Source organism: Colletes gigas, unplaced genomic scaffold, assembly GCF_013123115.1.
Source record: "Colletes gigas isolate AHSC1104 unplaced genomic scaffold, ASM1312311v1 Colletes_gigas_Sc00014, whole genome shotgun sequence".
Classification (NCBI taxonomy): domain Eukaryota; kingdom Metazoa; phylum Arthropoda; class Insecta; order Hymenoptera; family Colletidae; genus Colletes; species Colletes gigas.
The window spans coordinates 6955507-6980673 of record NW_025106643.1 but is presented as its reverse complement, the minus strand read 5'-3'; the positions used below and the strand labels follow the sequence as shown (position 1 = coordinate 6980673).

The following is a 25167-nucleotide window of genomic DNA, read 5'->3' as shown; positions in this document are numbered from 1 at the left end:
TTAAACTATGAACTAATCTAATTTTATAATAATAAATACATAAATAAATATATACAAAATTTTTACTCCATGTAACTGTAGACAGTCACTTTAATTCGGAGAAACGTACAAGAACTATAATCCATTGAGGACAGATTTGAACAAAGGTACAAGAATGTTTTCTAGATATTAAGTTTGGCAGGAAAACGGGCGGCAGTGTGGCCAGATTTGGCATAATTGAGTGTATCGTCGTCGACACTAGAAACGACGAACTTCCTTAGTGTAAAACTGAGAGGTGGGGATAGCAGACATATGCTACCGTACGAGCCATGTGTACGTAAGCTCGACACTTCGCGCAATTTCGGGAAATCGAGAAAAAAGGCGAGTGTGAGTCTTTCGTTCTTGCTGTTGTAACAGCTGACATTCGACCTAGCGACAATCGACATACGATTCCAAGTCTCTACTGTCCCAGCATTTTTACTTACCGACCTACATATGTAAGGTGTTCGGTAAACGAAAGCACGCTCATTCCGCTGGCCAACTCGAGTTGTTTCCGGTCCTTTATGTTGCCAGATGCGGGATCGGTACTACGTTGCAAACGTCTTCGAGTCTGTCGCATCTGGCAAATGTCAATGTAAAAGAATAGCATTTTGGAAAACGAAAGAAACGCGACACTCGAGTTGACCAGCGAAGGGCTATATTGTTCCGCGGGTGGTACGGTCGTCGAGGCCAAATGTAGGCACCGACGACAACGGCCATCGCCGACACGCGGAACAATATAGCCATAAAAACAGACGTAGACCAGACGCAACCCCTTGTTGCGTGGATAATCCGGATTTCCGTTTCTTCCTCGATAAATTAACGCGGCCTTCGACTTGGGGAGGAAACCTCGACCACCCTCGCCAGCGTGGCCTGGGACTTTCCACCACCACCGAGGTGAAGGAGGAGTTTGCTGCCAAAATGGGGCAGGAAAATGGGTCCTCCTCTCCCAAGTCGATGGCCAATCAATCGACTCACGATTCCACAGAGGAATTTGCAAAACTCCCGCAAGTGTACCTCTTGGAGGGGATCTAAGCTGAGGAGGAAACGGACTCCGGACACAATTTCATTCTAGTTTCAGTCGTCAACCGACAAACCAGTTTCAATTCTCGTTTCAGTCGTTAACCGACAAACAAGTTTCATTTCTTTAGAGTTTCAGTCGTTAACCGACTAAGTCTAACAAGTCTAACTAACAAGTCTGTAACAGTACAGCAGTTTTACTTGAGTTGAACGCATTTTGTTTAAGTAAGCGCGGGGGAAACAGTTCCTCCCACAGTTCAACGCGCTTGAAAACATATCATACAGTCCACTTTGTTATTGTTAAAAATAAACCATTTTAAAACTCTCCAACACGACGACATCGCATTCACTCCAATCCGACCATCAACATTTCGAGCGCGAACATTGGTCCTTCGAGCCGGATTGTGGATTGAGAGTACACTCGATTGCAAAGAGTGTGATACGGGGACAGTCGCCGTATCGTGTGACCCATCACGTTCGTGAACGAGAGAGGATAACTGCCAGTGTGGCAGTAAACCTACGAGGCGACAGGCGCTTCATTCAGCAACCTACGAGGCGACAGACGCTTCATTCAGCTACCAAGGAGGCGACAGGCTCTTCGTGCAGCTACCCAGGAAGCGACAGCCGCTTCATCCAGTGGACCAGGAAGTGACAGACGCTTCTACGAGTCCAGCTCACCAAGGAGCAGTCCAAGGGCACGACAACAGGACCACCGATTCGTGGAGAATTGCAGAGGCCGTCTAAGCGAGTCCTGTGCAGATTCCTGTCTACGTCCGGTGAGTCGAGTTTTCATTTACTTCTCGTTTTGCGCTGAACAATGGCCACCCCACGAGAGGATACTTTGAATAAGTTAGTCGAGGAACGCGGTCGCGTTAAATCGTCGCTCACGCGATTTAAGACATTTTTCGAGACGCAGCGAGCAACCACCGGGGCTGCTGCATTGGAGGAACGGTTGCACAGAAATCTCCATTTACTCGATAGATTTGAGTCGATTCAGGATCGCATCGATGCGATCACCGCCGGGACACCGGAAGAACACACGCAAAATCAAATTCACGAGGCGTTTGACAACGCGTATTTCGATATCATAGGCGCGGTTCACGAACATGTTTCGGCTAAGCATGCTGCGGTTCCGAATCCGAGCTCTACCGCGCAACAGACGTTTCGTGTAGATGCTGCATCACCCACAGCCTCCGTAGCGGCACCCTCGGTTAGATTGTCGTCAGTTCCGTTGCCCAGTTTTCACGGGACGGTCGGAGAATGGGTCTATTTTCGAGACAGCTTCGAATCATTGATAAACCAAAATACCGTGTTAAGCAATATCGAACGGTTTCACTATTTGAGTTCAGCAGTAAAGGGAGACGCTGCTCGGGCATTGAAAGCATTACCGATGTCAGATGAAAACTACACGGCCGCGTGGAAGCTCTTGTGCGAGCGTTACGAAGACACAAATGAATTAATCGATTTCCACGTCGGTGCATTGTTCGACTTGCCGACGTTGCCAAAGGACTCACCGGCGAGTCTGAGGCAACTTTTAGACGACTTTAACAACAATTTAAAATCCTTAACCTCGCTGGAGGAACCCGTCGAAAAATGGGACACGATCTTGGTCCATTTATTAGCGACCAAACTCGACCGGAAAACAAGCGAAGCGTGGGATAAACGGGTCGCGGAAATAGGCCGTAAGAAAACTTTGGCAGATTTACAGACATTTCTCGAAAAGCAGTACAAAATCCTAATAAAGTCAGTTCGAGTAATACCTCCGGGTCCGTTCCCTCCGAAAAATAGGAACCCAGGTCAGAAACCGCAACCTCACCCCATGACGCTGGTTAGCACGCAAAGTTTAGAATGCCCATTATGTTCGTCGGATCATCCTCTCACACAATGCAAACGGTTTAACTCTTTGCGGTCGGCAGATTTTTCGGCTGGGACTACCAGCAAGTCGGGGCGAATTTAGCTTTTCGGAATCATTGTTCCCTAAGCAATTTAAGGTGGATATATCTACATTTAAAAACACACACTATGTTGATGCTGATTTGTAATGTTTAATAGGGCTTAAACTACATAAAAACGGAAAGATTTAGCTTTTGTAATTTGACAACGTGTGATATATTTCAAAACAATCGCCGATATGAAGCCCTGGCTTCCGAATACATGTATCACAATATGTTCGTGTTTCTCGCCTTTTGCCGGGGGTTTTCCTGTCGGAACATACTGCACAATCTTTTTTAGTAAAAATATATTAATATCGCCAATGAATCTACCTGGAAATCCTGAACAATTGGAATGTTTATTTCTTACTAAACTTTGAAATTCAATTTATAATTTATTATATTTTTATTTATTTATAAATTGATTTCCATTTACTTATCATATATTTCTCGATGGTAAAATAACGCGTGAGACGTCCGAAATGGCTAGCATTCTGTTAATCTCAGTTTTTCTGGATTCTTGATCATGCCACCACAGCGGCGACACCGACTTCTACGACAGTTTTGAAATGCCGCCACAGTGGCGGCACCGACCGCAAAGGGTTAAAGCTTTGACTCCGTACGCTCGGTTTATGAAGGTCAAAAAATTCCGTATTTGTTTTAATTGCCTGCGACCAGGTCATGGTTCAAACACCTGCAACAAGGGGAATTGCCACAAATGCAACGGCAACCATCATACGTTGATTCATTTAAAAAATGAATCGACGCCTACCGTAGATCCCGTGGTTCCAGATCCCGTCGTTAGTATAGCAAATTTAGTAAATAATACGCCCCCTCAGAGTTATGCAACTCATGACTCGTCGGGAAAAGAGCATGTTCTTTTATCCACGGCTATTATACATATCCTCAACGACAAGGGACAACAATTTGAATGTAGGGCGTTACTCGACCAAGGCTCGCAAGTAAATATCATAAAAGAGTCATTTGCGAAATTTGTCGGCTTGAGTTGTAAACCGACCCAATTAGCGATCTCGGGGGTAGGGGCCGCGGACGCAGGTAAACGCGCTCAGGGTAAGGCTCGCGTTACAATACAATCGCGGCAAAACGGATATTCGACTACGATGTCATGCATACTGATGCAAAAAATCACTTCCGATATTCCCAATTTTAAAATCGCCAAATCAGCATTGAACATCCCTGCAAATGTCAGATTAGCAGATCCATCCTTTGACAAACCGCGTGATGTGGACATGCTAATAGGGAATGGGCATTTGTGGGAGATAATGAGCATAGGACAGAAACGCCTGGGACAGGGTCTTCCGGTATTGCTCAAATCCCAGTTCGGATGGGTTTTCGGTGGGAAAATTCGGGCGTCGCTCAACGCGGAGTCGCAGTCGTGCAATGTAGTCATGAATGATCAATTAAATTCACAATTAACTCGATTTTGGGATATCGAACAAATCCCAACACTCGGTCACCTTCCAGCTCACCCGTGCGAGGAGCATTTTAATGAGACGGTAAAGCGAGCCTCCGACGGCCGGTTTATTGTTACGATTCCGGTTAACTCGGACCTGGCAAAGCTCGGCGAGTCATATTCCATGGCGGAGCGTAGGTTCTTCGGCTTGGAAAGAAAATTGAACAGAACACCTGTTCTGAAAGCAGAATACGTGTCTTTTATGAGCGAATACCTCGCACTGGGTCATATGACTCAGGTAAGTCGGGACTCTCGAACGCAGGCCGGTCCTGCCTATTACCTGCCACACCATGCGGTGACAAAGGCAACAAGCACAACGACCAAGATGCGCGTTGTATTTGACGGATCCGCGAAAACCAGTTCCGGATATTCTCTAAATGATACTCAAGAGATCGGTCCTGTTGTTCAGGACGATCTATTTTCCATCCTCATTAGATTCAGACAGCATCAGATTATTTTGAGCGCCGACATCGCCAAGATGTATCGGCAGATTTTAGTCGCTCCCGAGCAGCGAGTTTTTCAACGGATTCTATGGCGCGAAGAACCTACGCTCCCATTAGAAACGTACGAATTGAATACGGTTACATACGGCACTGCGTCCGCGCCGTTTTTAGCGACCTGCGTCCTTCGGCAAATCGGATTGGATCAGTCTCATCTAGATCCAGTAATAAGTAATATCATCATCCACGACGTCTACGTGGATGATTTGCTAACGGGCGCGGAAACAGTAGAACAAGCAATAAAAATTAAAGTATCACTTGAGAAAATATTGCAATCTTCAGGCCTACCACTTAGAAAGTGGGCCTCAAATGTTCCGGCAGTGGTTCAAGAGGTTCTAACGGAATCCAGAGATCTGAATTTACAAGCAGAAAAGGACCCACAGACTCTTGGACTACTGTGGGAACCATGCACCGATGAGTTGCGAGTCAGTGTGGAATCTCAACCAGTCTTACGGACTACGAAAAGAACAATTCTATCCGAAGAATCCAAAATTTTTGATCCGCTTGGGTTAGTGGCGCCTGTCATCATCCAGGCAAAACTAATTATACAGTCGCTATGGCAATTAAAACTCTCATGGGATGAATCCGTACCACAAGCGATTCATTCCGAGTTCCATGATTTTTATGCGGACCTCAGGTCATTAACACGGCTCGCAATTCCTCGGTGCGTATTGTGCCCGAATCCTGTGCAGGTAGAGATGCATGGGTTTTGCGATGCCTCCGAACGGGCATTTGGGGCGTGCATCTACCTGCGCACGATTTCAAAAACGGGCAAAGCATTGACACAGCTCCTCTGCGCAAAGACACGCGTGGCACCGCTTAAAACAATAAGCCTTCCTCGCTTGGAATTATGTGGTGCATTATTACTAGCGCAACTTGTGAATAAGGTTCGAGTAGCGTCCCGCAGTCAAAAGGTCCAAGAATTCTATTGGACCGATTCAATGATAGCACTAGCGTGGATCAAAGGGTCCCCGAACCGATGGAAAACCTTTGTAGCGAACAGGGTTTCTGAAATTCAAACACTTTCGACGGGACCATGGAACCACGTACTTTCTGGGACAACCCAGCTGATTTATTGTCGCGGGGAGTCAAGCCTTCCGCTTTTGGACAAGCTATCTTTTTGGTGGAACGGTCCATCATGGCTCGCACAGCCATCAACGGAATGGCCAATCACTGGGTCTATCCCAGCAGAAGTTCCTGAAGAAAGGGCCATTTCTTGTATTGTAATAAGGGAAATCGCATCCCAAGTACCGGAGTTCCTATTAAAATTTTCAAACTACACACGTTTGCTCCGTGTGATTGCGTACTGCTTAAAATTCTATCACACAGTAAAACATAGAGTGAGTCTTCGTAACAATCGCACCACTCGCCCGTGTAGCACTCAATTGACGGTGCAGGATCTTGATCTTGCAGAGGTAGTCATCCTCCGATTAGTACAAGGTAATGCATTTACGCAAGAACTGTCTGACTTGCGTAAAAACCAAACAGTGACATCCAATAGCCCGCTGCGGTCATTAAACCCATTTATTGACGACAAGGGGCTCATTAGGGTGGGCGATAGGCTTGCCAATGCGGAGCTAAAATACCACCAGCAACACCAAGTGATTCTACCGAAGAATCACCATGTCACGCGAATGATTATTCGTCGTGCACATGAACGCGTTTTACATGCCGGTTGCGAAACGGTATTATCAATGGTTCGAACGCGGTATTGGCCATTGACGGGACGCAATCTGACCAAGGGGATAATCCGAACCTGCGTTAAATGTAATAGAGCTGCGCCAAAGGGTACCAGCTACCTGATGGGGCAGTTGCCTGCACCGAGAATACGAATAAGACCGCCGTTCTTTTCTACCGGTGTCGATTACGCGGGTCCTTTCTACCTGAAAGAAAGGGTCCGTAGCAAGACGACGACTAAAGCCTACCTTTGCGTGTTTATTTGCTTAGCCACAAAGGCCGTCCATTTAGAAGTAGCTTCAGATTTATCGACGGATGCCTTTTTAAATGCATTGAAACGGTTTGTTGCGTGAAGAGGCCGGTGTCGCGAAATATATTCAGACAACGGCACCAATTTTGTAGGAGCACGCAATGAAATGCAGAGAATCAAAGAGTTCTTTGCAGACCAAAAACGAAGGGATACCCTCTCTGAATTTACGGTCACTGGGGGTATGCAGTGGCATTTTATCCCACCATACTCTCCACATTTCGGGGGATTGTGGGAGAGCTGCGTGAAGTCCGCGAAACGGCTTTTGACTCGAGTCGTTGGGGAAACTCGGCTAACATTTGAAGAACTGGCCACTGTTCTGGCGCAGATAGAGGCGTGTTTGAATTCTCGGCCACTATGTCCTGTATCAACCGATCCCACAGATCTGAATCCCCTCACTCCTGGTCATTTCCTCACCGGCAGCCCACTCATGGACCTTCCATATCCTGACGTCACTGACGTCAAAACTACTCGTTTAAGTCGGTTTCAGCTACTCCAAGCAATGTCGCAGCACTTTTGGAAACGGTGGCAGTTGGAATACCTCCATCAGCGGCAACAGCGACATAAATGGAAAATCGCTGTACCAGAAGGATTCGGAGTGGGCACGATAGTCGTCATCAAAGAGGCTAATCTCCCTCCTCTAAGATGGAAACTAGGAAGAATCACGGCTCTACACCCAGGCACTGACCAGATCACCAGAGTCGTTTCCATCCGGACAGCCGATGGAGTCATAAAGCGACCTGTGGCAAAAATTTACATTTTGCCTACGGAGGATGAAAGTTCATCCATAAAGGATCAGCCTGGATCGAGTGTTAATCGTGACATAAAAAACAATGAATCCGCGGCAGCCGAGCCTGCATGTGTATAAACTACCTCAATGTTAAGTGTAGTAGAATATTTAGATTTACGTTGCAAGATCATCAATCAATTGTACCATTTGTAAATAGTAGCTTAGGATGCCTTGCAATCGAATTAGATATAGATATGTGTTAAACTAGTACACTACCACTTTTGTTTGTTCCATGTTTTTGGTATTTATTGATATTTCTTTTGAACGACAGCCGTTCAAGGTGGGCGGCATGTTCGGTAAACGAAAGCACGCTCATTCCGCTGGCCAACTCGAGTTGTTTCCGGTCCTTTATGTTGCCAGATGCGGGATCGGTACTACGTTGCAAACGTCTTCGAGTCTCTCGCATCTGGCAAATGTCAATGTAAAAGAATAGCATTTTTGGAAAACGAAAGAAACGCGACACTCGAGTTGACCAGCGAAGGGCTATATTGTTCCGCGGGTGGTACGGTCGTCGAGGCCAAATGTAGGCACCGACGACAACGGCCATCGCCGACACGCGGAACAATATAGCCATAAAAACAGACGTAGACCAGACGCAACCCCTTGTTGCGTGGATAATCCGGATTTCCGTTTCTTCCTCGATAAATTAACGCGGCCTTCGACTTGGGGAGGAAACCTCGGCCACCCTCGCCAGCGTGGCCTGGGACTTTCCACCACCACCGAGGTGAAGGAGGAGTTTGCTGCCAAAATGGGGCAGGAAAATGGGTCCTCCTCTCCCAAGTCGATGGCCAATCAATCGACTCACGATTCCACAGAGGAATATGCAAAACACCCGCAAGTGTACCTCTTGGAGGGGATCTAAGCTCAGGAGGAAACGGACTCCGGACACAATTTCATCCTAGTTTCAGTCGTCAACCGACAAACCAGTTTCAATTCTCGTTTCAGTCGTTAACCGACAAACAAGTTTCATTTCTTTAGAGTTTCAGTCGTTAACCGACTAAGTCTAACAAGTCTAACTAACAAGTCTGTAACAGTACAGCAGTTTTACTTGAGTTGAACGCATTTTGTTTAAGTAAGCGCGGGGGAAACAGTTCCTCCCACAGTTCAACGCGCTTGAAAACATATCATACAGTCCACTTTGTTATTGTTAAAAATAAACCATTTTAAAACTCTCCAACACGACGACATCGCATTCACTCCAATCCGACCATCAACATTTCGAGCGCGAACATAAGGTATAAGGAAAGTACCATCACAGACGAGGTATAGGAATAGACCTATCACCTAATGTAATTTTTCGGCTGGAATTTCTGGGGTCCCGGGACCCCATCATCATTTTCGTGTCATTCGTAACGTTATCAACAGATTCAGAAATGAACACAAGAGGAAGTGAGACAGAAAATAAAATTACATAAATTTTATTATTTTTTAACGGAATTAAAGCTGTAGGGTCCATCATTGGACATTAATCGATTAATTTCATTGGAGTAATCAATCGATTAAGAGTATTTAAAAATTTCAAGATTATTAAAATTCCTAAGGATGTATTTCATTGATACGTACACCGCAAATTCTCTATTTTTTATTTTAAATTGTAATACATGTGTCAGGGCCCTCTCGGAGTCGGCCGTCTCCCGGGGAGGGGTGGCTTTGGCAATATCCTTGGATATTGCCAACGCCTTTAACACCCTGCCCTGGGAGGAGATAAGGAGGGGGCTCGAATATCATCGGGTCCCCCCTTGTCTCGGGGCGGTCATCGGGGATTATCTCCGCGGCAGGTGGATCGAGTATCCGAGCCGGGATGGGCATATGCGGAGGGAGGTGTACTGCGGTGTTCCGCAGGGGTCGGTCCTCGGGCCACTCCTGTGGAACATCGCGTACGACGCAGTGTTGCGGGCCGACCTCCCCGACGGCGTCAGCGCCGTGTGTTATGCAGATGACACACTGGTGCTGGCCGTCGGGGCGCACTGGGGGAGGGCCAAGCGTCTCGCGGAGGAGGGGGCGCAACGCGTCGTCGACCGGATCAGAGGGATGGGGATGACGGTGGCGGTCCATAAGACCGAGGTGATAGCGTTCCATTCACCTCGGCAGGATCCGCCACCCCCTCTGATCCGCGTGGGTGAGGCTAATATCGAGGTGAAGCCCCAGATGAGGTATCTGGGGCTGATCCTCGATAGCCACTGGCGCTTCGAGGAGCATTTCCGCTGCCTGGTCCCCCGGCTGGAGAGGATGGTCGGGGCTTTGGGCCGGATTCTGCCCAACCTGGGGGGCCCGGCGGGCCGAGTTCGCCGCCTCTATGTGGCAATGGTTCAGTCGGTGGTCCTATACGGGGCCCCCGTCTGGGCGGACGACCTGGCGGCCTCCCGGCGCGGCATGACTATGCTGCGTCGGGTGCAGAGGCGGATGGCTCTAAGGGTCGTCCGCGGGTACCGGACCGTGTCACATGAGGCGGCGACGGTTCTTGCGGGGATGCCGCCCATGGATCTCCTCGCGCGGTCGCACGCGATGATGTATCGTCACCGCGTCGACCGTCGCGCGGGGGTGGGGGCGGTCCCGGGTGTGCAGGAACCTGCTTGGGGCGAGTTGAAGCGCCAGGCCCGGCAGTCCGTGGTGCACGCGTGGCAAGAGCGGTTGGCTCTGCCTACCGCGGGGCACCGGACAGTCGGGGCTGTTCGGCCACTCCTATGTGAGTGGCTGGACAGAGGCCATGGAAGCCTCACTTACAGGATGGCACAGGTGTTTCTCGGGGCATGGCAGCTTCGGGAGATACCTGTGCCGGATAGGGAAGGAGCCGACGGCGCGTTGCTGCCATTGTGACGCTGAGCAGGACACGGCGGAACATACCCTCGAGGTATGCACTGCGTGGGAGGGGGAGCGCCGTGTCCTGGTCGGCGTCATCGGGCGGGATGTCTCGCTGCCGGGCATGGTGCGCGCCATGCTCGGCAGCGAGGAGAAGTGGAGGGCCGTGGCCTCCTTCTGCGAAATCGTAATGTTGCAGAAGGAGACCGCGGGAAGGGAGCGCGAGCGTCAGCGGCGCGCTGAGGCTCGCGCTCGTTTGGTGGCGAGAGAGCGTCGCCTGGGCGTCAGGCGACGCGGGCGGCCCCCTCGGCGTGGCGCATGACCCAGGCTGGGAGGGGGGTCCTGATAGGAGCCCCCTCCCGCCAGGCGGCGTAGGGTCGGACCGGATGGGGTGGCAGTGCCTCCTGTCCGGGTCCGGCGCACGGAGCGGCACCCTCGGTGGCCTGGTGCGGCCATGAGCTGCCGGCCTCCGAGGGGTAGAAAAGGGGTCGCGGCGGTTGCGAGTTGGGGCTCGCAGCCGCCACTAGACGCGGCCCCGGGACGGATGGCGGCAGGACGATGTGGCCTCGTCCTGCCGCTATGAGACAGGGCGATTACCGGGGGGACCGTTTGTCCCCCCGCGGGTGGGCGCAAAGCGCGGGCACGGGGAGGATACCGGAAGTATACTTCGAGCGATTCCCGGTATCCTCCCAAATCGTGCGGAAGGGTCACCGTGGGGTTTTTAGTGGGTAGGTCCCGCGCCCGTTATAATGGGCGCGGGGAATCCCACACACCCCTCCCGCCTCTCCCCAAAGAGGTGGGAGGGAGTCTTTCGAAGATTTTCCCCACGAAAAGGATACACAGCTTTAGGCATACTCTCTTTAATTGCGATATACAAACTAGAAATATTCTCATTAATAAAAAAATGTTTCCTTTCACGATTATGTATCAAAAATATGCTGTCAGAAAAATCATCAACACATAGGACCATCTATTTCAAAAATCGTTCGATATACTGTGACACCAATAGCACCTATCTTAGAAGACTCATATGAACAACCTAACTGACCCACATCATCATATGTTAAACCAAGGACACCAAAAAGGATCATCCGATTTGGAGGACCAAAGCAAGTCAACAAGGGGGATGTGATACAGCCTAATCATCCGCAGACACAGTTCGGTGAACGCACCCCCATTAACATCAGACACAACTCTGTAACGGACCACCGGCCACCTGCAGTGGAAATCTCTGCAGCATACCTTAACGATTAAGCGGCGTGTACCGTCCTATAAATATCGCCATTCCTCCAATAAAGCAGTTAGTACGTTCGAATCCTCATGACATGTACTGTCTCTTACTCTTAATTATACCTATACAACATAATCGTAGGATACATCCCATGACACAAGCACAACACCGTATGACCTATCGCGTTGTAAGCGCACTATTGAAAACATGCAAAATTACAAAATAAAATAAAACAATATTTGCAGCATGTGAAACTAAAGAATATGCCATGCAAAATTAAATAAACAAAATATTTACAGCAAGCAAAGCATAAAATACTACTGCCAAACAACAATAGCGTTTAATTTTAGAACAATAACATGAGTTAACAAGTAATGTCACAGACGAGATATATGAATAGACTTTTCACCTTATGGACTTTCGCGGCCGAATCTGACTGCCATACCGACCTGAAAATTCGGAGGTGATTTTAGCGGCCCCTTCTCATGGATGGCGGTCAGTTGAAAAACTAGGCACTGAATTAGGCTTGATGGGCAGCCAGCTGCAGTGTGTGCGTAAATACATGTGAGTTGACTATGGGGGGAATTGAAAAAGACAGTGCAGTATTATCAGATGGCAGACCCGTGCCCAAAGGGAGCTGCCCCCCAACTTACACACACTAATGCCAACCACCTTGTATATGAGTTCTGGCGTTCCGTATCTCTTCGAGGATTCGAGAAAGGCGGCGAATGTCAGTCTATCCTTCTTGCTCTTAACACAGCCGAAATTCGATCTCGCATAATCTCGAGCCGAGATTCTCGACTGCCCAGGCATTTTTGACTTACCGACCTATGTAGGCATATACAATGTATAAGCAAAATACCATAATGAAACAAAAATTTTTTTTACGGAAATACACGTTTTAGGTATACCCCTTGATCATATTTTAACTATTAAAAAAAAGACATTTTTTTACAATGCTTATGAACGTGCGTTCATATATTTATACTATTAATACTGTTGGGTCTAAACAACCGAATAAATTTCACTGTAATTTTAAATTATTAAATCTGAAAATATTTGAGAATACTGTCCTATTTGTCCTCTTTCTTTAGCAATTTAAAAAAACGCTGACTCATTAAAATCAATCATATGAAAATGAATGGAAGTTGAGACCGCCCCTACTGAAAATAAAGGACTGGAAAATTTTTGTTCTTTCAATGAAGGAAACTCTTTTACTCAATCTTTTTCGAAGGCGAAGGCAAAAAAGTCGATTTCGCCACGGCAACAATGGTTGGACGCGACGCGTGGACATTCCCCCGAAATAGGGGATCGGCTTTTGTTTTCCAGAAACGCTAGCGACAATGTATTTTCCAAGAGAGTCAAAGGTAAGGACCACTGAAGGACGCTCAGTCTACGATACATTTATGACAGAGTTTTGGGGTGCATGTGGCCTAAAGAGCGAATGAGACTAAACAGGCCTGGCAACGGGTGACGCGATAGCGGACGACCGCGTTGGGTCTCCAGGTAGCGCGTGTCGAGGCATTGATTGTTTATGAATAGAGAGAGAGTAGTTAAAACAGTCAGACGACCTGACGTCGTACTGCTGGAAAAAATAAAGACTTTGTCCTGAAGGATCTGGCCACGGAGTGGGGAAGGCGTGGAACCTTCCGGTAAGAGCACTGTGAGGAACGGCACAGGACTTACCCCAGAACCGTCAAAGGCAAAATTTCTAACATACAGGCATGTCTCTATAAATTTCAAATCCATTAATCAATATGAATTTGTGATGTTATGTCAGCCAATTTCGAAAATATGGTTTCGAGAAAAACGCATTTAAATTTCTGATATGATTATTAACCGTTGGGTACTCTTCCCTCTAAATGGCAATAACTTTGTTATTTTTACGAATTTTAATGAGTCTACGTTTATTATAATTGCTAAATGAAGAGGACGAGTTCCGAGTCAAAGATCAGTTGCGGGGTTTTAAAAAAGGACAGATTTGCAGTTTTGTTCTCATTAATGTTTGCAGCGTGTTTGCGAGGGATGTGTCCGATATATACATATGTATATAATCAATTCATTTTCCTTCAATAATTCTCCATTGCAAAAATTCTACAGTATTCTTACATTTTTTTATATATTAAAATTTTCCCATGTTATTAGAAAGTAGATATACGACGAAAGTTATACAACTTATAGTTCCTAGCATGTATAACATGTATATGTATATAACGCATGATCGCTTCGTATGGAAAGTCAATGAATCTTCAAAAAGCACCCAGGTCCGATTTCGAGAAATGTAAGGTCTGTCAGTCACGATGGCTTTTGTCGTTTACTGACGATTCGAACGGGTGGCGATGCCAGCAGGCTTGCTTTCGAGAAATGTATGCGACGTCAGCGACGCAAGAGCGAGAAGGAAAGCGAGTATCAGCCTGTTCTTCTCGGCTCTTCCGAAACTCAACGAGCTCACGTACACGCAATTGGGCATAGTGTGAGGAAGTGAGGAATGAGAAGTTTCCGGGGCCCCGATGCACAGTCTGATTAAACTGATTTCGAGTCGCAAATACGTTTCTGCCGAGTTATTTTTTTAATAAATGATGTATTACAATTTAAAATAAAAAATAGAGAATTTGCGGTGTACGTATCAATGAAATACATCCTTAGGAATTTTAATAATCTTGAAATTTTTAAATACTCTTAATCGATTGATTACTCCAATGAAATTAATCGATTAATGTCCAATGATGGGCCCTACAGCTTTAATTCCGTTAAAAAATAATAAAATTTATGTAATTTTATTTTCTGTCTCACTTCCTCTTGTGTTCATTTCTGAATCTGTTGATAACGTTGCGAGTGACACGAAAGTGATAATGGGGTCCCGAGACCCCAGAAACTCCGGCCGAAAAATTACATTACGTGAAAGGTCTATTCATATACCTCGTCTGTGATACAAGGTACGACTATCCGAAAATCGTTCACATTTTATCAATGTAAATGAAGCGGCCTTTCCACCAGAGTTAAATACAAAATTTTGTACTTTCTGTGAAAACAGAACTTTCATTAGATGCACGTAGTGCTGGAAATTTGTATGTTGTGACTATTTTTACGAAAAGTACCATCCAGATTCACGTACTTCGTACATTGAAAATAACATATGTTAAATATAATTGGTTAAATTCAACTTTTAGAAAAAAAAATATTCGAAGATCAGACAAAAATATAATGTCACATTCAGCGTATGATAAAATATGATTGAAAAAATTAAAAAAAGATTTGTTCTAGGAAGGTTCGAACCTGCGGAGTAAAAGAATCTTGAACTTACAGCAAACACCTCACCACTCAGACCACACTGGTTGCTAGTAAATGTAGTTCTATTTCTGAAGATATGTACCTGTAATAACTTTAATAATATCACAGGCGAGGTATACGAGTAGACCTTTCACCTAATGTATTTTTTCGACCCGTTTCTCTGGGGTCTCGAGACCCCATTACCATTTCTGTGACACTCGCAACGTTACCAACAGATTTAGAAATGAATACAAGAGGAAGTGAAACAGAAAATGAAATTACACAAATTTTATTATTTTTTAACGGAATAAAAGATGTACGGTCCATCATTGGACATTAATCAATTAATTTCATTGGAGTAATCAATCGATTAAGATTATTTAAAAATTTCAAGATTATTAAAATACCTAAGGATGTATCTCATTGATGCGTAACCGCAAATCCTCTATTTTTTATTTTAAATTGTAATACATCATTTATTGAAAAAATAACTCGGCAAAAACGTATTTGCGACTCGAAATCAGTGTTATCAGACTGTGCATCGGGCCCCCGGAAACTTCTCATTCCTCACTTTCGCACACTATGCCCAATTGCGTGTACGTGAGCTTGTTGAGTTTCGGAAGAGCCGAGAAGAACAGGCTGATACTCGCTTTCCTTCTTGCTCTTGCATCGCTGGCGTCGCTTCCATTTCTCGAAAGCAGGCCTGGCATCGCCGCCCGTTCGAATCGTCAGTAAACGACAAAAGCCATCGTGACTGACAGCCTTTACATTTCTCAAAACCAGATCTGAGCGTTTTTTGAAGATTCGTTGACTTTCCACACCAAGCGATCATGCGCTATACAGGGCGTCCCGTAACTAGTGTAAGAACCGGAAATGGGGGGTAGCTGAGACGATCCTGAACAACAATTTCCTTTGCAAAAATGTCGGATGGGACTTCGCTTTTGAATTATTAACGAAAAATACTGACCAATCACGGCGCGCGCCTACCGCGCGCCATGGGCCGTTCGAACTCGGAGAGCCCACGCGTCGGGTAGGTAGCAAGATGTGCATTGAATCAGAAAATTAAAATAAATGCCTGGTCAGTGCACCGCTATCGATCACGGCAAGTTCGAAGACCCCAACGAAAATCAGCTGATAGGACGGCCCGGCCACTGCACCGCCGTGATCGATAGCGGTGCACTGACCGGGCCCTATTGTCAACGTAGCAGGTAAGTCGAACTTCAATTATTTCTCTATTAACCCTTTGCATTCGAGGAATGTTTCGATACGCACAAATCCAGTCTGCTTTTCCAGGACAGTTTTTAATAGCAAACGGTTACAAATGGTTCTTACCGTATTTATTTTAATTTTCTAAAAATAATTTTTATTTTAATTTTAAAACACTCTGGCGAGAAGCGTCACTCGGGTGCGCAGGGTTAATTTCCTAAAAATTCCGAGAGCATCTTCCCACATTTTATTCCTTCTTTCTTGGAAATAGCGACTACAAATAATTAATTTATTCGATTTAGTAATTTACATACTAATTACGTAGTAATTAACGAATTAGATAACAGTTGCAGTGGTAGTATTTTTAATTATTTGTATTCCTTCTTCGACGTATCTTCAATGCATATCTTGCTACCTACCCGACGCGTGGGTTCTCCGGTAAGGACGGCCCTCAGCGCGGGGCAGGCGCGCGTCGTGATTGGTCAGTGTTTTTCGTTAATAGTTCAAAATGAAGCCCCATCCGGCATTTTTGCAAAGGAAATTGTTGTTCAGAATCGTGTCAGCTACCCCCCTTTTCCGGTTCTTACACTAGTTAAGGGACACCCTGTATATGTTTCAGGGGTTTGGGTGAAGATGGAAGGGGAAGGTGCGGTGATGTTGCAATATGCGGATGACATCACAATAATAGTGAAAGGAGGAAAGCGGGAGGAGATAAGGGAAATGGTGAAGAAGGAAATAGAGAGGGTAGGGAGGTTTTTGAGGGAGAGGGGGTTAAGTCTGGCGCCGGAGAAGTCTTGTGAAAACATGTGGAAAGGTTGGAAGGGAGGGCAAAGAAGAGGGTGAATATTTTGAAATACATATGTAGAGGGAAAAGGGGGGTGGGTCAGAGAATGGCGCTGAGGCTGTGTAAAGCCTCGGTGCAATCGGTGATGGAGTATGGGGCGCCGGTGTTTTTGCCAGGGATGTTCCAGGAAGGGAGTGGGAATTGGGAGAGGCTGAGGAGAGTGAAGTCAGCGGAGCTGAGAGCGGCTATGGGATATAAGATCTCGACGCCCATAAATGTAATCAATGCCGAAATAGGGGTGGTAGGGTTGAGGAACAGGATGGAAAATCTGGCGGAGAAATATTGGATAAGGCAAATGGAGAGGTTGGAGAGGATAGAGGAAGCCGTAAGGGTAATGAGGGGTATAAGGAAGTTAGGGAGAGAAAGGGAAATGCGGAGGAGTGGGCTAGAAGGCACAAGGCAGTAACCGTGACGGAAAAAATGTTCGATAGAGTCCAAAAGTACGAGGAGGAGATTTATAGAAGAGAGATAGGCAAAAGGAAGAAGAGTTGCTGTGGTTAAGGGTTCGGACGCAGGTGGATGATAGGTTGGAGGAAAGATGGGAGATAGATGTGGAACTGAGAACGCAGGTTCAGATGGGAGTAGTGTCGAAGAGGAGTGTGGTGTTAGAAAAAAAAGGATTGAGGAGGGAGAATACGGTAGTTTACTATATGGATGGATCGAAGATAGAGAGAACGGGGACGAACGGGGCGGGAGTAGTAAGGTATATGGATGAGTTTGGGGATATCGGTGGATGGAGAAATGTTGATTTTTACGACAAAGGCGATTGCCAAACTGAGAGCGTTAGAGAATTTTGGCGGAGTGGAGGGCAAGGAGAGTGGGGTGGTGTTCTCAGACTCGTTGTCGGTGCTGATGATGCTGAGAATGATCAAGGAGATGGGCTAGGGGAAAAAGGAGGTAAACCCGTGGGTGGTAAAGATAGTGAATGTAGTATGGGGGTTAACGAGGAAAAAGGGGGTGGTGTTGGTGTGGATACCCAGTCATGTAGGGATCGAGGGGAATGAGATGGCGGATAGGGTGGCGAAGAGGTATCCACGGGGGGCTCCGGACACAGGAATGAAGGTGCCCATTGAGGAGGTGTTGGAACAAAGGAAAAAGGATGGGTGGGAGAAGTTCAGGGAGGAGATGGAAAGGAAGGGGAGGGAAAAAGGCAGGGAGTATTTTAGGACGTTTTGGGTCAGTAGTAAGAGGGAGAGGTTTAAACCGTGGTTTTAAAAGTTAAGAGTGGAATGATTAGGATGGTCTCCAGCCTAAGGGCAAATCATTATAATTTAAGAGGATCATTGGCAAGGAAAGGGATAATTAGAGACGGAAGGTGTGAGTGTGAGCAGGGGGAGGAGAATGTGGAGCATGTAATATTTCAGTGTGGTTTGTATAACCTGGAGAGAGAGGAGATGCGAGGGAGGTTGAGGAAGAAAATAGCGAAGGTAGGTAAAGACGTGGTAGGGTTGTTGGCGATGAATAGGACCAATGTATATAGGGTAATGACGGGTTTTTTTGATACGATAGGGAAGGAGTTGTAAAGAAAGAGAAGAAGATGGATAGTGGAGTCGGGTCGCGATAGGCGGGGAAAGTTAGGAGAGAGAGGAGGATGTTCCTAATAGAGTAGTGATAATTAGTAATTAGGACTAGAGATTAAGTTGTGTTATTTTAGTTTTATTTTCTTTTGTAATAGGTTAATGTTAACTTTAATTTTAGTTGTAAGCGACTGCTGGAGGCGAGGTTAGGGTTGCGGGAGAGTTAAGAAGGGGAAAAGGAGAAGATTAGGGGGAGGAAAAGGAGTTAAAAGAGTACAAAGGACGGGAATAACTGGAGTAAGGAACATCAGACCGGCGGAAACAGGGACAAATCTCAAATATCGAATGAAGTAAGAAAATCTGCAAGAAAAAAGTATTCATGCTTGACATCTATTGACGAAATATACCAATAAAACTCAAAATCATGGGAGAATCTCGTCTTTCTTTTATTTCTGTTTCTTTTGTTTCATATACATTATTTATACAAATTTTTTTGAAACGATTTATATAAATCTTAAGAAGGATCAAGATCAAATAAACTTTTCTTCTATCTCTTCTAGAAAGTAAAAATTAAACGATATCTTACACATTGCATATCTACCTAAACCACATTAAAAACGTATTCCACAAATATTTTAGAATAATGTTGTTCAAAGCACTCTCACACATAAAGCGTTAATTAAGAAATAAATATTTGGAAATTGAAATAAGGCCACAGGTTGGTCAAGACTCACCTGCGGTCATCATTGCCCCGCGGCCGGCGTCTTAGTTCCATGTCACGGAGTCGCGGGTACTGGTGACCAGGTGTCTGCGGTTGAGTGGGAATGCGGTGGGAGGTGTGCCTCTCACCGGAAGGGGTCTGGAAAGGCACGGCGCGGCGCGGCGGGGAACTCTGTGATGGCTCACTAGAGTTCCCGGCCCCCCGCCAAGCGCCTGAAGATGGCCACCGTAGGGTTTTAGCCGGTAAGAGTCAGGCACTACCCGCCGACCCTCCCTTCGGGCGGTCCCGCGGATTCCATGAGGATTTCCCCATGTACAAAAAAAAAAAGGTACACCATGCAAAGGTGAGCGAGAACATTGCCTTCTTAAATAAACAATCTTTGAGGAAAGCTCAAGACCCCAGACCCCGGTAGTCCGTAGCTGTGCGCTACCGCGGGTTTACGATAGGTCAATCGCTATTGAGGCACGGAAGAGCTCCAAGGATTCCAAGTCCCGTGTGGAGTTTGGAGTTTCCCTTAATACCGCAACGTAATTTACCCAAAGGAATATCTTTAAATTCTGATCCTCAAAAATAGCCGTAAGTCACGTCCGCATCGTAAACTCCGCGATGTTAAGGTTGTTGAGGTTTTAACAGCTGCATTTTCTTCCACCACGTCAGCTAAGAAGGTGAGGACTCTTCCTCCACATACTCGATCGAGGAAAGAAGGTCCATTCTCTTGGAGGAAAATGCAACCAATCGCGATTTGGGGTGTCAACGAATTTTCCATCGCGAGTCTTCCTTCCGACGAGCGAAGGAAAGACAAAATACTTCGGTCCCGACAAACTCGGTAAAAACTTTGGTCACCGCTATGGCTGACTTCGATTCGGATTTCGATCCCGTCTTCGTTGGGGACGTCGGTCCCGACTTCGGTCAAACTTTCTATTCCAAACGTTCGAGGAACAGAACAATGTATAGTCCGGGCCACGATATAGCGAGGCCGTAAACTCGAGTAGGTGTCAAAGTTTACACGTTTCAGCTCCCGGAACAAGTGAATTAACAGAAATACGAGCAGCTAAGGGCCTTAGACCATAGTGAGGGCCGTACGAAGAAATGTTTTATCTAGTGTTGCCATTTTTAGATGTACCGTTAGAGGTAAAGATCTTACTCAAGTCTTTGATATCTTAATGTACCTGCTTATAATATATGCATGTAAAAAATGGAAAAAGGTAGTGCAGTTACGAATACCGAAAGACATTTAGAAAGGCACCCTCAAGCAAGATATCATGTACGGCCCTAAGTGCCGCAGCAGTAGTCGGTCCGAACCCTCGAGAGTTTAGTTTACGACCTCGCTACATCGTGGCCCGGACTATATCTATTTTCCTAAACGCACGAGGAAATGAATCAAACGATCAACCGTCTTCTGCGACAAGAAGATGAACACGTCTTTCCCTAACGTTTGAAGGAAGCGTGTATATGGGCCCAACAGGATATGCTAAACAACGTATAATGAAAGGACAAATAAAGACGGCATTTTCTCTTATCATTGATCAGCGTATAATACATCATATTATAAAATGTACAGAAGAAGAAGCATTTAGGGTGTTGGGGAGTAAGTGGGAGCTAAATGCTACAAAACTAGATGCATTTATTGCTTTGCTATATGCCCGCGTTGCATATGAGGCAAAAAATTTGGATGTTTCATATTTGTGGAATAAAAATTGGGGTCCTGCTTTTTTTTCAAAAACAATTAGCAGAAACGACTTTTTTTCGAAATTATGAAGTTTATACGGTTTGATAAGAAGAGCGAAAGATGCCAACGTTTACAAACCAATAAAGCTATGATATCTACAATATGGGATCGATTTATTGAAAATTCACAAAATTGTTATAAACCTGGTACATACATTACTGTTTAAATCATATTACTTTTACAGTGTATAAAAGTTAGCCAAAAAAAAGCGATTGTCCTAAGTTCCATACATAAATCAATAGAATTAGAAAAAAGCAACAAACGTATAACGGAAGCTATTAGATTTTATAATGCTACAAAATTTGATGTAGATGTGGCAGACCAGATGACAAGGAAATACAGTGTGAAGTCGAAAAGTTGTAGGTGGCCACTTCAGATATTTTTTAACATTTTGGACCTAGCTGGAATAAATGCCTGGGTTTTGTATAAAGAAACGACGGGTGAAAACATTTCGAGGCAGGAATTTTTATTCCAGTTAGCTTCAGAGCTCGGCGCTGCATATAAAAAATCACAAGAAAAACAGCTTTTATCAACACCATCCACAAGTTCAGATTTGTTCGTACGAAAAACTTGTCAAATAAAATTTTGTAAAGATTATAAAACAACAAAAATCTGTTCGAAGTGCAAAAAATATGTGTGCGGCAAATGTACATTTCAGACTAAAATAATTTGTAAACAATGTAAGGAAGCCGAGTAGGATATGTATATGTGGTATCGGGAAATGCGAGGAACTTGAGCGGAGTAAGAACTATAGGTTAAAAGAGAAAGCGTTACAGGTCGAAAGGGACGGGAAAAACCCCTGGGTCAGCGGGCCCAGTGACGCGTTCGAGGTCCTCTCGCGCAGGGGTGCGAAACGCAAGCATGACCATATTTGGTCATGTACGCGCCCGAAAGAAGCTTGAATGGTGGGGCGGAAAAGGTTTTAAAAAGGGATGTTTCGAGCGGAAAAACGAGACTCACTTGACAAGACGTTGCCGTAACAAGTCCCTTTAAGTTGTCATTTCAAGTTGTCATTTTAAGTTGTTGTTTTAAGTTGTCGTTCTAAGTTATATCAGTTTAAGCGTAGCTGTTATTCAAATAGTCTTAAAATTAGTTCCTAGTCACTTTTAATATTTAAATAAAGATCTTTTTGAACAAATACCCACATATACAGGGTGTTCGGCTACCTCTAGCAAAAATTTTAATGAGCGATAGTAGAGGCCAAAATAAGACGAAAATCAAGAATACTAATTTGTTGATGGAGGCTTCGTTGCAAAGTTATTAACATTTAAAGTTCCGCCTGTAGAATGACAATCCGCTAAACAGCTGCGTTCGCGCGGACGGTTGCGGCAGGCGAGTGCTAGTGGTTCTCACGCAGCATGAAAAATTCTGCTTACCGACATTATCGACAGCCTTAGATTTTTGTCCACTTATGGGAATGCGAACACCTTACGTTGAATAAGATTCAACCTGTCTTATGAAAATCCAGAAGGGCATATCAAAACTCGCCCGACGAGATTTTTACAGAGAAAGGGTGAATGCCAGTTCCAATACACAATGTTATGCACAAAAATCACCCACATGCGATTATACACGCCCCACGATTGTCCACAGTGTCCACAAGTATCCACAAATAATCCTTTCAGGCACTAACCACTATGCAATTAAATAAACACGTACCGCGATTATGTTATTCGTGAATGTCTACGTGTACGTGTATCACGATTCTTCCGAGTTACTTACAAATAAAACTGTTATTAATTTTTCAAATACACTTCAATTTAAAAATGTAAACAGGAATTTAATAAGTATTCGCTGATTGTTTATATCACTGTATTTCTTACATGCTACTTAATACATAACTGAATCAAATATGTCTAAAATGTGTCGCATGAACTAGCTTGACTGATTCTGTTTTACGACTGACTAGCTGGCCGAACACGTAGTACTATGGTCCGCTGACTTGAAGTCCCGCGAGACGGCACAGGGGCAAGGGGAGTCGGACCGCCCATTTATCTGTCTCGCTCCCTTGCTCTCAGGCAGTCCACATGTGTGTGTAACTGCCGCGACGAATAGCGAGCTAGAGACCAATGTGTGCGTGGGAATACGTGTGTCCCTTCTACTTCTCCCGCATTCTTTCCGCGGGACTTCAAGTGAGCGGAGCACAGTACCGATGCTGCCCTTTGTCTCCGCTGTGTGTGAGAGAGATAAGCGAGGCGAGTGACGTAGAATCGGGGCCTGTTCGGCATATGTTTCTCTGAAGCTCGTCGATCGATGGCACAGTCAGCTGCTAGTATTGTTACATTCTTCGCCGTGAACGTAAATCGATGCGAAAATTTCATTTATCCTGCGATTCCTTTTTACATTTTTAAATTGAATTGTATTTGAAAAATTAATAACAGTTTTATTCGTAAGTAACTCGGAAGAATCGTGATACACGTACACGTAGACATTCACGAATAACATAATCGCGGTACGTGTTTATTTAATTGCATAGTGGTTAGTGCCTGAAAGGATTATTTGTGGATACTTGTGGACACTGTGGACAATCGTGGGGCGTGTATAATCGCATGTGGGTGATTTTTGTGCATAACATTGTGTATTGGAACTGGCATTCACCCTTTCTCTGTAAAAATCTCGTCGGGCGAGTTTTGATATGCCCTTCTGGATTTTCATAAGACAGGTTGAATCTTATTCAACGTAAGGTGTTCGCATTCCCATAAGTGGACAAAAATCTAAGGCTGTCGATAATGTCGGTAAGCAGAATTTTTCATGCTGCGTGAGAACCACTAGCACTCGCCTGCCGCAACCGTCCGCGCGAACGCAGCTGTTTAGCGGATTGTCATTCTACAGGCGGAACTTTAAATGTTAATAACTTTGCAACGAAGCCTCCATCAACAAATTAGTATTCTTGATTTTCGTCTTATTTTGGCCTCTACTATCGCTCATTAAAATTTTTGCTAGAGGTAGCCGAACACCCTGTATGTATGCATAACAATATATATAAAAATTTAATTTTATTTGTTTTGTAGCGGCTAGCTCGCACTACAAGTACACCCCCTCCGCGACACACCGCCTTTCTGAAAAAGCGCGCCAAGGCCGCAAGGAATAGGTGGTGACATAGAATTAGGTACATGTGTAAAGGAACGGTGTTCCGCAACACGTGCATGCGATCGATTTTGCACCTGGCCCGATTCCTATAATCGGTTGCACAGGGCCCCGATTCTAGAACGTTCCTAGCGCTGTTTTGTTTTTCGCCACAAAACTGGGCGAAGAAAGTCGTACGAAGCCTATGCTTCGCTACACCTTCCAGTGACGAGCACCAGCGTGCTCTTGTGTAATAAAAAACACGAGGCGAACGAAAGAGTGTTCAGTTACCTACTTGTTCCTACACGCAATCCCCTAAGTTTTTTTCATAAATAATTTTAGATATACATAATATTAAGTTTGGTTTCTTATATGGGAAAAATGAAGTTTTAGTTTTTTCAGTTTATAACTGAAACTATATAAAAATAAATTTGGACAAAATTTTATAAAAATTCTCCATTTTATATATATTCAGCAATAAATCAACCATTATCTGCGTCGAATAATAAAATCGATAACTTATTTTAATTACCGGTCAATTTGATCGAGCGTGGTAGGAATAGGTATACAAGAACTGTCGGTAGGTTTAGTGTTAAAAACCCTTGAAACAAATGTAGATTTTGCAAAGCTTTCTAAAAATAAAATAAGAGATATGGAACATAGGTACAATTTCCAGCAACTATGCAAGCAATACATGAATTATCAAAAAATATACACAGATGCATCCAAAACAAACCAAAAAGATGGATTTGCATTGTCTGCAACAACGTGACCAAAAAACGCCATCTTTCAAAAGCCGCATCAATCATTATAGCAGAAACATACACAGTTGTTGAAGCCCTTCTACATACACTCAAGAACAACCTCTAGAATTCCATTATTTTCACAGATCCATGAGCATAATTAACGGAATGGGAACTACCAAAGTACGACCAACCACGAAGTCATAATAAACATTCAACACCTATACACAGACCTTACCAACAACGGCAAACGCATAACTATTACCTGAGTCCCATTCCACCAGGGAATCAAAGACAACAAGGAAACTGACATTGCAGCCAAAG

General features: G+C 44.9%; 1 protein-coding gene across 1 annotated transcript in view; it reads right to left on the bottom strand.

The window, feature by feature from the left end:
• Nucleotides 1-25167, bottom strand: part of LOC122399674 (armadillo repeat-containing protein gudu) — a 307238-nt gene that overhangs the window by 181166 nt on the left and 100905 nt on the right. The window lies entirely within an intron of this gene.